At 50.2% G+C, this 14,846-nt stretch overlaps 1 protein-coding gene across 3 annotated transcripts in view; it reads left to right on the top strand.

The window, feature by feature from the left end:
* Window positions 1–14,846, top strand: part of LOC144177798 (uncharacterized) — a 126,964-nt gene that overhangs the window by 39,351 nt on the left and 72,767 nt on the right. For 2 of the 3 annotated variants that reach the window (XM_077705366.1, XM_077705369.1), the window contains exon 2: window positions 13,913–14,014. The exons of the other annotated variant lie outside the window; for it this stretch is intronic. The gene's annotated coding sequence lies outside the window, so the exon portion shown is untranslated. The remainder of the gene's footprint in view (window positions 1–13,912; window positions 14,015–14,846) is intronic. 3 annotated transcript variants of the gene reach the window in all.

Raw genomic sequence — 14,846 nt, 5'->3', positions numbered from 1 at the left:
GGTGGAACTTTCGCCTAGGCAAACAGTAAGAAATAGAACGCCTTGAGGCGGTAATCTTCTTTCCCTTTGCACTTTTCAAGCGTCCTTTGTATAATTTGGTTTTCTCTCTACCTTTGAACGATGTTTCTAAGATGTTCATACTGCAATTGTTCTTCTTTTTCTGGCACTCGCCGCCGGTAATATCTAGAGAAACGTGCATCGTTGCATCTTAATCTCAAACGCCGGAACACGTGACCACGAGGTAAATAACGAGATAGAGATTATAACCGCAAGCGCCGTGATCTATCTCTCCTCACAGACCACTGCTTCCTGTGCCTAATGTTTCAGATTGTTGAGTGCCACCGCTGTCCGCTTGCACAGCGGCAAGAAAGCGGCAAGCGTGGGCGTTTGAAGAGTATTTGCATCGGCGTGCGCCAAAAAAAAAAGTGTCTGTAAAGGGTGCTTCGCTGCAAGCATACCCATAATGAGGGATAGCCAACTTAATAATCCGGGACCGAATCCCGTTGAATGTAAACAATAAGAAATTTCTGTAGGAGTGTCTAATTGTAGCAGTAGTATCTTGAACGTTCATCGTAGCTGGAGGCCAAAGGCCGATGTGGAGAGAGTAATGGCAGAAGGGCGAGTCCGTCTGCTTAGTAGGGGCCACCACTTGTAGAGACAGCCTAACTAACCACTTGGGCTAAGCCACTTTTAATAGCGAAGATTCCTGTTTTATGCGGCGAAGATATGTCTATTAAAGCGTAATCTATTTCCTTTGACGTAACCGGGGGGGGGGGGTGAAGTTATGAACAAGATTTCGATAAATGAGGACAGTGTTTTAAGGGGCCTTCACGGAGAATTGTTTGATATAACATGCGTTAGAGGGGATATGATGACCCGCTCGATAAGGATGTGAAGTGTATGCTGCGTTGGTGACCGTAAATGGTAAATATACGTTCCATTGATGTGAGGCAGCGGGGAAAGATATGAGAGTTGTGCTCGTGATGTGACGTTTTTGTGTTTTTCTTCTTGGTCCTTTCCGGTCAGAGGAGTTGTATGAAACGTGCGCGCACCTGTGCGAGCGCTCGGGTTGCCCAGCCAGGTTGTCTTGTGCACAGGAACCCAGTCTACACACAGAATCAATTCGTTACGTGTTAGTATTTGTTGCACGATAGGGGAAGGGAAAGCGACAGCCGCATTTCTAGAACTGATTGGCATGAGTACGTGAGGAGACGTATGTGAGCCGATAAGGATTTTTAAAAGGCTGACGGGAGCACTACCCATTTGGATGTTCGCGATCCGCGTTACTAACGCGCAAGCCACCACGACAGGTGCGCGGGGTGAAGTTGAAGACGGAAACGAAGAATACGTGTTGAAGTTTTGTGGCAACTTCTGGCCTAAGGTTCGTTTAGTAGCCAGAAGTCTCCTACAGGAACGATGAAAAGAGTTGTAGCATACAAGCAAAACAGAAAAGACATGGACGAGTACAGATGATACCGCTTTTCGACGTTTAGGTTCAGCTTGCACCGAAGGAAACAGGTTGGTTTTTACACTGCACAGGGACTGAGAAAGAGCAAGGGTACGCGACGAACGCTCCTGTCTTCAGCACTGGCGCCGGTCTAGAGGCCGGCTTTGAGCACGGGGGATGGGATGCTTGAAAGGAGGAGGCAGTAAGTGGAAGGATGGCACGGTTGTCTTGGTCGCGTGCGAGGAGCCCATAGGGAATGCAACGGTTGTCTCTTGATTGTTATTGCTTCCGGAGGCCGAAAGCGGAACTGCTGCTGCTGCACGCTGCGAAGTCGGCGAAGCGGCGCCCCGGCGCTCCGTGGCGCCGCGTTGTTCACTCCCTAGGGCTCGATCAGGGACTCGCGCTCCTACGACGAGGGTCGATGCCGTGGTTCGCGCGCGCGTGGCTCACTCGCATCACACCACCGGCTGCCGGGCCAATGCTCTTCCTACGCCCCCTCCTTCTCCCCCCTCCATCGCTTCCTGTCGGCGCAGTGACCTTCCACAAGGCACCAAACGGCACACCATGGTTCACCCTTGTTATATATATATATATATATATATATATATATATATATATATATACTTCCATGCAATATAGAAAGAAAATAAATGTGAAAGTACGCTTCTCTTCGGATATTGTTCATTACGGCGTTTCCACCTGAGCCAAGTTTTCTTCAAGAAGACCAGGTATAGTACTTTTTTTAAGAAACAGGCCTCGAGGCAGGTCTTATTCAAGAAGATCTCGCTCAGGCCGAGACATCCAAATGAACAGTCTCCGAAGACAAGCGTACGTTTACTTTCTCTGTACATCTGCAGCAACTAAAAGGACTCCAGTTCGTGAATATATATATCTATATATATATATATATATATATATATATATATATATATATATATATATATATATATATATATATATATATATATATATATATATATATATATATATATATATATATATATATATATATATATATATATATATACATATTAGAGAGAGACAGTAGGCTCGAGGGCGCGGGGTTTACAGGCTGCATTTTTACCGTGCACTTTTAGTACAGATTGTCGTGCAACTCTCAAGAATCGATTAAAAGAAGCTGCTTTCGTTCGCATATATTGTATCACAAGAGAGGACATTGCGGTAATGCAGTGTGATATACACCCTCGAGCAGGTAAGGTACACGCATAGCGTACGCTCAGTACAGTGCGACACACCATCCCATGGCTGTAATCTATTTCAAGGTCCCGCCGAACAGGATCGAAACCGAGGATGTCCGCATCTATGCGTGTCAAAGTTCAATGGTTGTACCGGGTTCGGAAAGTGCAAATTGATTGATTCGCGCTCTGAACCGGAATGACAGAACCACGCGCAGGCAAAAGAAATAGAAGTATATACAAAGGGGCTAAACTGCGCGCATTCCGACAGCCAAAGCGGGGCAGTGGCTGCCCCCAATCGACTCGTCGCGAGGCGGGACGGGAACGTTGCATGCCGCCGGCCGCGCCACACGACAGCAAACGAGGTTCAGACCTCGAGGAGAATGGGGGCGGGGGTGATCGGAAACGTGCTTATGAGCGTCATTTCTGGCCGTGCGTGCAGTGGGGGAGGAAGGAAGGGGGCAGCGGTGGGCGCTGTACTTTCCCTACGGCATTTTTCCTGCCACAGCCGGAGGGGCGACGTGGACGTTGCACTATTGAGCGGCTGCTTGGATGGGAGACGACGGACGTGCGGGCCACGGCGGCGGAGAAGCGGACACATTGGCATCCGGCCCGGCCAGCGAGCGCGCTTATACGCTCGGGCGGGCGCGGAGTCCGAACCCGACGGCAATATTTATGGCGCAATATCCATAGCATGGGAACGGGGAGAGAAGGGGGAGGGGAGCGCAGAGGAACTCGGTCCACACTCGCGAACGCACGGTGTGAACGGAGGTGGTGTAGGGGAAAGGGGGCGGTGTTGCGATCCGTGCTGCAGCGCTGCGTCGCTTTCGGCCAAATAAATGGCTCTATGCGAGCTCCGTGCGCAGCTTGCCAGGAGCGGATTGCACTGGCCGCCGGCAACTCGCAACGGCAGCAGCCGCCACAGAAACGACGGAGGAGCGGAGGTTCGGCTGCGCGGCAATAGTTGGCAGTTATGGAGAACGAAAGGGAGGCTATGTGGCGGAAGCGAAGTTGTCGGGAGGTTGGTTTCCAAACGTGAGGTGCGGAGAAAATGGCATGCATCTAACATGGAAACGTCCCGCGCACCGCTCATTCATACCTTTATTTATGTCCCTTCGCCGTCCTTCCAAACCTGCTCAATTATGCATGGACGCAGGAATTTGTACGCGCCACATTCATATTTAGCACTGTATGCTCAAAAAATCTCTCTCATCCCACCTTTTCCCCCTTTCCCTCGATTTTTCCGTGCCTTCCAACGGTCCCCCGCTTTTCTAATCTAGATATATGACGCGCGGCTCGCTCGCGATGGGCAGGCGTGTGCGTGCACACTCGGCTGGCTGCTGTCGGAAAGGAGAGTTCCGAAGCGCGCGCACACGCAATGTATGTAGAACACGTGCTGCATCTCCCGTAGAGCGTAGTCCCCGCGCCAGCGTGAGCTCCCTCTGCTGGCCTGCTCGTCCAAGCGTCCAGTCGCGGTGTCGATTGCGCTGCCACCGACGACGGGGCCCCAGCGCGCGCGGGCCTGCAGCAACAGCTCTCCTTTCCATTAACGCCCTCCTTTTCTTCGCGCCCACTTTCCAGACAGCGCCCTTGCGCAGCCGTCCGCGCTCTTTTTCTCTAATGCTCGCAAAATTGGATTGGCAAGCCCCCTCCCCCGCTTCCTACTCACGATGGCGAGCCCTTCTATAGCGGCGCCTATGTACATTCACCTCTCTTCCCGCCGCCGTCTTTCATTCTTTTGGGCCCCTCTCGACGTTCGTTATGTATGAACGGCAGGTAATGGTCCGTGAGAGCATGATTTCGGCTGCGATCGACCTGCCGCCGCTGCCCGCTGCGTTTGGCAGCGGGAACCCGCCGCCCGTGAATGGGCTCTCCGCTCGCTCGTTCGTTCGCGCCCGGTGCGTCGGTCTTGAGTGCAGCCTCCTCGCCGGCCCGTTTTATGCCTTTCTTCTTTGTTTTTCCTTCTGGTTGCATCAAATCGCCCTTTTCTCGTTTCTCCTCCCGCCGCTCTGTTCAATCTCCGGCTTTCTCGTCTCGGCGACGTAGCCAATTTGCGACTGCAAATTGCACCCCGGGCGTTCTCGACAGGGCGTGCATACAACGCAGGCGCGAGTATATGTACGCGTGATGCGATGTGGCCCTAATATAGGATTGTCTAATATATAAAGAGAGAGAGAGAGAGAGAGAGAGAGTATTTGTTTTTTTGCGATTAGTCAAGTAGTTACGAATCCTACCTCATTTTCCTTCTCGAAAACCTCGTGCTGGTTGACGGGGGAGTGGGCGGAGTGGACGTGCAGGCAATTACGTTTTGACTGGTGGAGGAAATGCGTCTGCGGCCGGGATTACTACCACCCGCGTCGCTTCTTGATGGAATGCTTCCGGGGCGCGCCAGCTAACGTAGTGACTGGACAGCTCCGGACGTTTACGCATACGCGTACTTGGCAGTTCACCAATTCGGTGCTCTTTACAAAGGACAGAATTGCCTTCAAATCTAGACATGTTTAATGGATTACGAAACAATGCTTGTAAATTACATTGATGAGGAAATAATCACTGCTTCCGCAGGATTCGCCGACAAGCACGATCTCTAAGAGGTTGGCTCTGCCTGAATCGAAGGTAGGTGGGTTGGAAATGAAGCAGAAACCATTTAACGCAACTAGTTCGAATGGGACAATATCCATCCAAATCTCCGAGAGGGGAACATGGGTGTACATCGTAAGGATAATAAGGCGTAATGAATTAGGTTTCGAGGAAAATGGCTCGTAGCAGGCGTAGTATAAAGCAGCCCGAATTAAGTGGCGCTCAAGAGCGAGAAAGAGGACTACACCGACTACACTTCCTTTTAATGCTTTGAAAATTAACCAAGACCGCATTGCGCCCCTGGGGAGAAACGTGCCCAAAATATGCGTGTGTGGGAATTAGGAAATAGTGGTGGATTTTAATAAAAAGCAGAAAAAACTTTCTAGGAGAATGCACAATGGACAGGGAGAACTAATCGTGCTGGACGGTAAGAAATCCACTCCGAGAAAACCGTGCTTTCGAAACTGATGCCGCCAGCCGGGGGTCCAATAAGCGCACGGCCTACACCAGTGGCGCAGCAAGAAATATATTGGCAGGGGGGGGGGGGGTGCAGTTTGCCACCGGGAAACTAAAAACAAGAAAGAGAGACAGCGCCGGATGCCTAAACAATTTATTAGTCATTTTTCTGCATGCATGAATTTTAGGCCGTGTTGTGGCTACGACTCACCATCTGGCTACGCCACCGGCCCACACGTAATGGTGTTGCGGATTGTTAACTGCGCTCCTGGCCCGTGTCGCAAGCAACACCTCTGAGGCATTCCATCGGTTAAACTGCGTGGTTGACGGCGTGCGGCCAAAGAAGTCAAACCTCAGCCCACAGCGCCTGGTTGTTCGGATTTCGACGAAAAAACCATACTTGCTGAAGCCCCTCAAATGTTCAAGGAGTTCGTGTACAGGCGTTCAGAGCTGACTGACGAAGCCGAAACTCCTTCAAACTTGGCTAGCTTTCTTTCCTTCTCGTAAGGCCAGAGGATTGCACCACATGTAACATCTTGTGGGGCTCGCCAGTTATTACTTATCAGTTAACCAAGCAGTCCTGTTGCTTTTCATCACCTTAGTGGTGTTAGGGCGAGCACCGCAGGCTGGGAGAAGACCGTGTATACTGTTTGGGGTGGTGGCAGAGAGTGGGAGCAGATAGAGAGATTCAGAGACGACGGAGGGATGTTGTGCCCCTCTGGCATCTGCCGCCGCCGCCGCCGCTGAATTGACACGCATATTGGCAGGACCTGCCAGCGAAGGACAAAAAATGGGGCTCAGGCGACGCAAAGCGCCGGCGGTGTCCTTTGTGTGCCGCCCTTCGGCATGATCACGTCTTCTTCCCCGCTGGCCTTCCGCACCGAGCGACGACTGCGACAGACGGCACGGCGGCAATCCAATAAGAAGACCTCCGCCGTCTTCTTTCCCACACTCTCCCCGGCCCCCGTCTCATCGCGTGATCGCAGGCGTGCGTGTGTGTGGGTGAGGAGTGAGCGCGCTATGCTTCCGACAAACGCATGTGTCACAACACCATGCGACGTCTGATGTGAACAGCGAGGCCAGGTGAAAAGGTAGGTCAGATATATATATATATATATATATATATATATATATATATATATATATATATATATATATATATATATATATATATATATATATATATATATTACGCTTATTTTTTATATAATAGACCATGTACACTCGTGTAGTGTGAGGAGGTGCAGGTTTATGACTATCGCGAGGACAGACGTCACCAACGCCGTAGTGTTTCTAGCGTCAGCTCTGTTTTTCACCTTGCGACTGTCTGTTATCTTCCTCCCGTTTGGTAGTCTGTCCCGGAATGTCCCTCCCGTCAGGAATGGTACGCTTTCTGTGCGTCGCACCGCGGGGGTGCCATTCGGTGTTCCCGTTTGCGATTGGAAGACTCCGTTATTGCAGGCATTGTTGCGGTATCTCGGATGAAACGTCGCTTTCCGCGAAGGCTTGCTGTATATACGATGCTGCACATAGCGTGCGGGTTCGGATGTGTTGCAGAGTGATGGCGTCATGATTGCTGTAAGCTACAAGCAAGAGCGTGTCCAGCGCTGTACATCGCTTACCTTGTTTATTGTGAACAAAATAAATATAATCAAAAGAGACAAGCACAAAGACGGAGATCGACAGCACTAAACTGCGTACCACGTACATGCTTGATTGAGCTACGCCACAACAGAGCTCCAATTTCGATGGTACGCATACTTTCGTGTTATGGGCCACATACCAGCGGCCGCTCAATGATAGAAACGTTCATGTGTGAAGCGGGATCGCTCATTTCGCCGTTGGCACTTCGCTTAGTCGGCGTATCGCTTCGTATTCCCCATTTCTTTCGATTGTTCGTTTTGTTTTATTTCGCGAGCGCTTCGCATTACGCCTCTGACGCTTGCTTTGGCGTCGGGAATGAAGACCGAACGTGACAAAACGTGCCGACGCCGCTGTGTCGCCGTCCGTGTATACGTCCCTTTTGTTGGCTCCTAATACAAGGCGGTTGTGCGAGCCATGCGCCGGTAGACGATGAATCACGCGCTGAAAGTGAGCCGTGCATCATTGATATCTCATATAGAGGAAGCCGCGTGAGGAATGGGCCGTCTGGGGACGGGGAAGAGGGAGGAGGGAGCGGGCTGTAATCTGAATATCCAAACGGCGGGTGCGGCGAACAGCGTCGGCCGTATAACCCAGGCGACTCTTACAACGTCCGTGGAACGCAGGGCAGGTGCAGGCGGTGACGATAGGGTTGGACAGTTGGTGGAGAGAGTGGCTAGCCGGGTGGTCATACTAGCGGGTGTATATACGCTGCAAGGAGCAGTGCACCAAATATGCTTTGCGGCCCAGCTAACGCTAGAGTAAGTACGACAAAAGCATAGCCAACTTCACTGAGATACTGGGTGGGAGATTGTTCCCAAATGACATGGCCTTTTCCGTGCGTTCAAGCGGTCGGCGGGGAGACCGTTGTGAATACTTAGCACCATGTATCGGTACCGGTGACATTTACCACCAGAGTACCCGATTCGTCACCTCAAAGCCCGAAACAGCCGTTGTAATGAATCCGGAGTTTCGCAATCATATTGCTGAGAACGTTGCAAGGACTACTAATTTTTTCTTCTACCTGCGTGGTGGAAAACGGATTTGTTAGTTGGCTGCTTTAACGGGATGTGACAAGCAAGCAAGCCGGTTGTGGAAGTTTTTCCTTCCCCCGTAATGCAAAAGCGCAACTTCACCGGAAGCAGCCTAACGGGTTGGGGGGAAAATAAGCGACAGCGAAATGAGCGGCGCATCGTGGCGGGTTCCCGCGAAATTCGCTACGGAGCGCGCGCATTCCCGAGCCGGATGGAGGATTGCGCTGGCGCCGATGAGTTTCCTATCCCAGGGCGCATGGGGGGCATCCGACGAATCGCCCATAACCGCGATCTAATTCCAACCCGGCGTGAGACGACAACGCACGGCTTTTGGGGTGAGGGACAGGGTAGCCGTGAAAGGTGCGGGAAAAAAAAAAACAGAAGAAAATGCTGGGAAATGGCGCTTCGACGCAGATGCGAGGCATACGAGGGAAAAGGAGGAAGTTGTTGTGATGGCGGTGGGAGGGGATGTGGAATGGGCGTCGGTCGACAAAGAAGCCCATCTCGCGGGCCACGGCCAACGAGATTAGGCTACTTTGCCACCTCGCCTCCGCGACTGCAGCGCGAGATGAGGCCGCCTGGGGGGTCGAAATAATGGCGCCCGGGAGCGGTTTCGCGCCCAAATGTAATAATAGCTGACACCCGCCTACCCCCCCCCCCCCCCCCGACTACCGCTACGGTTATGGACGGGCGTAAGTGAGGGCTGGCTGCAGCGGAGAACGGGAAAGAGAATGGGGGTTATGGCACTGAGTAGCAGTGTTCGTCTTTTTTTTTTTTCCCCTGCTTTGCCTTCTATTTCGGTGTCAGTCCTGTCTGCCCACTTGTGGCGAAGTGTGGTGGAAAGCTGACCGATTCACCCTTGACCGCTTCTATTATTGGCCATTCCTCTCTGAAAGCAAGAATCCCCGCTGTACTATCGACAGCGCAATGCTATCTCAGTATACACGGATCAAAAGCTGCATCAGAGGAAACTGAGCTTACGCTAATTGAGGCGGCGGGGGGGGGGGGGGGGGGGGGGGGGGGGCACGAGGCATGGTGGTGGATACAATGGCCAGGTGGTGTACATTGACGCGAGCTCGCGATGGCGGGCTGTAACCTCATGGGTTAACCAGCACTTCCAGTTTACGTTGCAGATCTTAAACTGTTTAGCGTAGATCCAATGCAGAGCAATGCATTGAACGTAAAAACACTACAGATTTAACGTTTAGGGGTAACAAGCGATTGTCGCGATTGGAGGGACAAACTCTCGCGGTAGGCGCTTACCCCAAACGATCAGAAATTAACAACCGGAGTTAGGGAGGACGTGTGCGTGATGAGCACGAAGAACACGCGAACAGTGGGAGGATTGCGAAGGTCAGCGTCAGAGGTTTAAATCTGCCGGCGAATGCGGCAGAGAAACGAGATCCAAGAATTTGGACATAGGATGGATTCGGCTGACACGACGTAGTCCCTTGGAAGTTTTTGGTGAGTACTTCAGTGGGGATGGACATAGACGGGCTTATAGATATGATGATGATGAGGATGATGATGATAATGATGATGATGACGATGACGACGACGGCGACGATCATGTGGGCCTGGCGGTAAATGACGGTGATTATAATACACATTACTACGCGATCTCTGTCGGCCGCGGCCATAACCCCTAACGCGATGGCATACTACTACTACTACTACTACTAGTACTACTACTACTACTACTATTATTATTATTACTACTACTACTACTACTACTACTACTACTGCTACTACTACTACTACTACTACTACTACTACTACTACTACTACCACCACCACCAACAACAACAACAACAACAACAACAACAACAAAAGGGGACAACGATGGCTACAAGAATAAAAAGAAATGTCATTCTATTTCTATGAGTGCCACCCGCTGCGGTGGCTCAGTGGCTAAGGCGTTGCGCTGCTGAGCACGAGGACGCCGGCTCGATTCCCGGCCACGGCAGCCGCTTTTCTGATGGAGGCGAAACGCACGAACGCACGAACGCCCGTGTGTACGAGATCGGCGCACGTTAAGAATCCCCAGGTGGTCAAAATTAAGCCGGAGCCCTCCACTGCGGCGCGCCTCATCGCCTGCGTTGCGTCGGCGCGTTAAACCCTACAATCGATCAATCTATGAGCGCCTCGTAACCAACACAAACCACGAAAAAAAAGCTAGAGTCGCGTTTAGTTGTTTACTGCTATTCTTACATCAGCAACGCTTAAATTAATTTGCCTCAACTGATTAGTAAGCAACCAAATCTTACTCTCCGGCTTATTGCGTTTCGGTTGCCGCGCACATTCACTGACGATGCATCGGGATAAGGCTCGTTAGGGAATCCGAGGTCGATATCTAAAATTGGCCTTCATAAATGCATTACTAGCTGCACTGGTGGTCCCGCAGTAATGAACGAGCTTGGGCTTGGCGTCACGAGAATGATTGGGGTAATTACGAGGGCTTCGCCACTGCTTCCCGCGGAACTCGCCCACGGCTCTTTTCAGCCGTAATTGAAATACCTAAATGATAAATCGATTAGTCAGTAAGTGATTCGCTAAGAGTTTTGTCACCCACAGTAGTGCAGATCAGCAGGAAAAGGCTACAGGTAATTAACTTTTTGCTCGCTTTTGGTTTGGATCGACGCGGAATGAGGCAAGTGGGCTTACGATGACGCGGGCAACGCCACGGCAAAATACTATTGAAATAAAGAGTTCGGAATTTTCTCACCCTATTTTACGCGAAATACAGTTTATTCGTCTGTAGAGCTCTTAGGCTTTGCGTCGTGGGTGGTTCAGATGAATGACAACGGGTGGCGGAAAGTACGAGTCGCGTGCCTCTACTCTTCTAAACTTTTTAAACTGAGAAACTGCATAGGTAGTCGGTAGTCCCGGCGTTTCACAAAACTCAGTATAACAGCATAAAGAAATCACCGGCACCGGTAGGATTCGAGCCTGTGTCTGGTAGATCAACGAAGGGAGTCAGTCACCTTACCCACTCGGCTACGACCGTGAGTTGTGCCCGAGAGTCAAACGGCTTACTCACTCGGCTGTGACTGTGGGAAGAATAGTCACGCCACCTGCTTGACACAGAACACGTGATGGGGTACACGTTGCACCTACGGGCGCCTAGTTTAAGTGTGCGCGTTCTGTTCGTTCGTTCTGCTTCTTCAATTTGGTTGGTTTTCGCCGTTGTAGCAACAAAAATGGAGTAAAAGTCGTTGCGGCGGGGAAGAAGAGGCAAATCGGCGGCAATCGTGGACTTCAACGTCGTGATGGTCGTGAAGGTTGCAACGCACAGCTTTCGCTACCTTCAAGTCTTACGCCTTAGTGTGAGATTCTCCATTTTTTCTCCCTGTCCGAGCAAACAATCTCAATTTTATCCAAACCGTTAATTTTTATTTATTTTTTTGTTGTGGGAGAGGTGGGCCGCCTGGAATCGTAGAGATTTTTCGCATACAGCTGCCATAAACGCAGCTGGTGCTTAGTTTCAATTTTCATTAAAGAAACAAAGGCTGACAAATTCCACGAGCCTCGGAGGCGGGCTAGGAAAAATAGCCAAATTAAAAATATTGAGTACCATTTCACTCAACGAAAGTGGATCACAAGCGGAGTGGTTTTTGGGGGTATTGGTTGGTCACAAACTCAGGCTCAAGCTGCGCCGTCGCGCCGGGGAGTCGTTAAGCGGCATTGTAGTCTCGCCGGCGTCTCGCGTCTTCCTCTTATACCTGTATTCGGAGTCCCGATGGGCATCGCGCTTACGCTTGGCGTACTACGCGTCCCGATCGTCACCGGTGGTCTTCTTTCAACGCGTTGGCGGGGATTTAACCTATTTATGTGTAGGCTGCACTGTGTAACACATATTGTGAGAAAGCCAGGTGACAAAAACCAACACGTATTGTGGGAAATCCAGCTTACGAAACCCAAGCTTACACTGATCTCTTTGCACTCGGCTTCACTTATAAACACAAATGAATTGCTGGGAAAAATTCTCTCCAGGGGCAATATACGCCATCGGGTATCAATACATAAAATGCCGGAGGCGAACTAGTGGTCGAAGCAAGAGGGTGTGCCGAAATTTAGACAGAGGGGCTTTTCTCGTCCTACGGATGGTCCAAAAGGTTGCCTATAACAGATCCGCTGTAAAAATATAACCCGTCTATTTTGTACCTATGCACAGAAAAATAAGTGATGGTGCACATTAAGCATGAATAGATAACGCTTGTTTGTATTGCGATGGTGTGCCAAGCGGAAATAAACACACAAGGTTGTACGATATGGCCCCGGGGAATTACAAATCGACCGCTATGTATTTCGCCGGAAGGCATCGAATTCTGTCAAAACAATATTGAAAGTTGCAACCGTAATAGAATCCAAATGTGTTCGGCCTTGCGCATATGATGGTCGTATCAATTGTTTTGATTGCGACGACATCTGTTGTTGCGCGTTTGGGTGATTAATGGTGAGTAGTGTTGATTAGCAGCGATGAGTAGCGGCGGTGACGATTAACTCTCGTTCAGATTTGGCACATTTGGGCTGCTCTCGCCTCTGGTAATACAATAATAAACGCGGTACCGTGACAAACTGACCGAAGGCCGCTTTTCCGAAGACTCCCAGCAGACGAACTTTCAGTCAGTAGTGCTCTCACAGATCAAGCAGATTATTCACAGAGCGTTTGTTTTGTGCGCTAGCAAGGTATACATTAAAGCACGCCGGCTTTGCTTTGCACAAATGCAGTCTTTCGGGCTGTGATAATGAAGCGTCAATCAACTCGAATAAATGAAGACAAGACGCTGTAAAATCTCGTACGCGTAGAGACTTTCGTGACATCCAAAATTGCTCACGCGTCCATGTATCTTGGTGATCTGCGCCAAACGCGCTCGCAGCGAAACTGGCTAACTCCGTAAATCTCCACGCTCGAAAATTTCACAAGAAATATAGGCGCCGGCCTAATACGAAAGTAAACCAACGACCGACCTCCGCGGTCGACTTGTTTCTGGGTGTGGTCATTGCCCCTTTTGTGTTTACTTATTTTTTTTTATTGCGCGCAGCGGATACAATAGGTCATACTAGCTGATCCTGCAAGTATATTTGACGTTCCTTATCTGTATGGCGTTCGGAAATTGAGCGTTCCTCTAGGCAATCAAGCCACCCTGATATCGAATTAGGAGTAGTTTTTTTTTTTTTTCTTCTTTGCGGGTCATCGTTTGTTCTTCGTTCTTTTGCGCGACTCCGCGCGTAGCAGGGTTCAGACCTTTGACCCCTTCAGTTCAGAATTGCTCTTGACTTCGTACCTTCTCCCGTCACAATTACGCTTACGACCATCGGAACTAAAAACAAACAAACAAAAAGCTCGGCTTAATGACAGTACTCGTGATGACGTCCACCATATACATCTCGCTGACACTGAGCACTCCAGGCTTTGCGCTGGCTGTTTTGAGTTGGATTTGACGGCGCACAACTGCGAGGCATATTTATGTCTGCGTGCAGGTGTCTTCCGTGTGAAGCCTAGGCACGGAGTCGCCCTTTATATTTACGCTGTTCCCCCTGTCCCGTTTCCGCAGATCTGAAAGAGCGGTTCGCACGCAACGGCCAACATCAGTGGGCGGAAACAGCGCATCCACAGGCATGACCACGGACGTGAAATAACAGCGGTTACGCGGAACGTAAGTCGAGTTTGCTTGATCGTTTGTTCGCTTGTGTGTTTGTTTCGAGAAAATTCGAAACCGCCTTGATGCTCACTTTACCTGTTTCCGGCACCCAACACCACGCCCGTATACCCGCGGCGGCCGCTTTTCTGGTGGAAGCGAAAAGCAAAAACGCCCGTGTGTACGAGATTTCGGCGCAAAGATCCCCAGGCGGTCAAAATTAACCCGGAGCACTCCCCTACGGCACGCATCATCGCCTGCGTTGCGTAGGCACGTTAAACCCTACAATCAATCAGTAATTGAATCAGTCAATCAATCAGTGATTCAATCAATCAATCAATCAATCAATCAATCAATCAATCAATCAATCAATCAATCAATCAATCACACCCGTACGTTCACGGATCGGCCTCTCAGAGACCCCTTGCGATGACCAAAGTACGAAGCAAGCGTGCGGTCTTAACTAGTTTGGGAACACATCAAATGATTCACCATTCAACCACCCGAAACGGACTATATTCAACGTTATGACCGCAACTGGTGCGGAGTATTTACAGACCAAAGGTTACAGATAGTACGTGAAACTGAAACTGCGTGCATGAAGGTTACGCGGCGTATATCATAATTTGAACGGAGCGGTATTCGCAGGAAATGAAAATAGATGTGTTTGACTCACGCAATCAGCTGTTATGTGACACATGCATGTGCTCCGGCCGCGACATTTCGCTGCAAGTCAAGTTTCACCATGCCAGAAATGGATGGTGACTACGCATGTTGAGCTTCGCCACATGCGCGGTTCATATAGGTTCGTCGATGCTGTGGTACATATATGGCAGAGGAAGCTAACCCT

The sequence above is a fragment of the Haemaphysalis longicornis genome, unplaced genomic scaffold (genome assembly GCF_048455015.1).
Source record: "Haemaphysalis longicornis isolate Haplotype H1 unplaced genomic scaffold, Haemaphysalis longicornis Haplotype H1 scaffold_31, whole genome shotgun sequence".
Lineage (NCBI taxonomy): Eukaryota > Metazoa > Arthropoda > Arachnida > Ixodida > Ixodidae > Haemaphysalis > Haemaphysalis longicornis.
This window is presented reverse-complemented; position numbering and strand designations above follow the sequence as displayed.